The following is a 1397-nucleotide window of genomic DNA, read 5'->3' on the forward strand; positions in this document are numbered from 1 at the left end:
TATTACTTTAGCCATTTATTTTATTGCAATTTAAATTTTATTTTGATTTTTGTTACTAAATTTTCTTTTTCCTTCTGGCAGGTTTTTATAGTTTATGACTAGAAGAAACCCGTCAGGAACATTACTTTTTGATAGTGAGATTGAACACACAGCTCACAGAAACTGAAGAGAAATAAGGTGAAGCTTAAGATATATAGAGGAAGGGCAAGAGGACGATATTCACAACACAGCAGAGGAGACGGCTGAAAATCAGGAAAACCCGCTACCTCCTGCAATTCCTGTTGATCCAGTAAATCGAAATCCTGCTCCACGCACTATGTATGATTATGCTGAACCTACTTTAACAGGAACTGAGTCAAGTATAGCTAGACCTGCTGTTACTGCAAATAATTTTGAACTGAAACCTAACACAATTCAAATGATCCAACAGTTTGTTCAGTTTGATGGTTTGCAGGACGAGGACCCAAACGCTCATTTGGAAAATTTCGTAGAGTTTTGCGACACTTTTAAAATTAATGGCGTTTCTGATGATGCCATTCGTCTTTGGTTATTTCCCTTTTCATTTAGTAACAAAGCTAAACGATGGTTGAACTCATTACCATGAGGGTCAATCACTACTTGGGAACAAATGACCAAAAATTTTTACTTAAATATTTTTTCCGCCGGCTACAACGGCTTAGTTGAGGAATGATATCTCTTTATTTGTGCAGATGGATCTAGAAACACTCTATGATGCATGGGAGAGATACAAAGATCTATTGAGAAGGTGCCCTCACCATGGATTACCACTATGGTTGCAGGTTCAAATGTTTTACAACGGCGTGAACCCCTCAATAAGGCAACTTATCGATGCAGCTGTTGGTAGGACTATCAATAACAATACACCTGCTTACGAATTCATTAAAGAGATGTAACTAAATAACTGTCAGTGGCAAGTCATGAGAACAAAGCCGACAAAAGTAGTCGGTGTTTTCAACCTTGACGCGGTTACTATGCTATCTAATAAGGTAGAACTTTTAAATAAAAAGATTGACAATTTATATGGTTCTACTCAGGTACATCCAGTGATGAGGTACGATTCTAATGGAGGAGGAGCGCGCACAAAATATCAACCTTTCAATCCTAGCACCGAGGAAGAACAAGTTCAATATATGGGTAATAATAATTCTAGATTTCAAAATAACCCATATACTAACACATATAATGCAGGTTGGAGGAACCATCCCAACTTCTCGTGGGGTGGTCAAGGGAATCAAAGGCCACAACATCCTCCGGCTTTTCAAAAACCACCTTACCAACAGGAAAAAAAGCTGAACCTTGGGGAGATGCTAACAAAGTTTATCTTGGTGTCAGAAACTCACTTTCAGAACACCAAAACAGCACTTAAGAATCAACAA

General features: G+C 38.1%; 1 non-coding gene across 1 annotated transcript; it reads right to left on the reverse strand.

The window, feature by feature from the left end:
* Nucleotides 1–678: 678 nt before the first annotated feature.
* LOC121211678 (small nucleolar RNA R71) lies at nucleotides 679–784 on the reverse strand. The gene has a single exon (XR_005906897.1). It is a non-coding gene; the product is annotated as a small nucleolar RNA R71 (small nucleolar RNA).
* Between the last annotated feature and the right edge of the window lie 613 nt (nucleotides 785–1397).

This window comes from Gossypium hirsutum, chromosome A12 (genome assembly GCF_007990345.1).
Source record: "Gossypium hirsutum isolate 1008001.06 chromosome A12, Gossypium_hirsutum_v2.1, whole genome shotgun sequence".
NCBI lineage: Eukaryota > Viridiplantae > Streptophyta > Magnoliopsida > Malvales > Malvaceae > Gossypium > Gossypium hirsutum.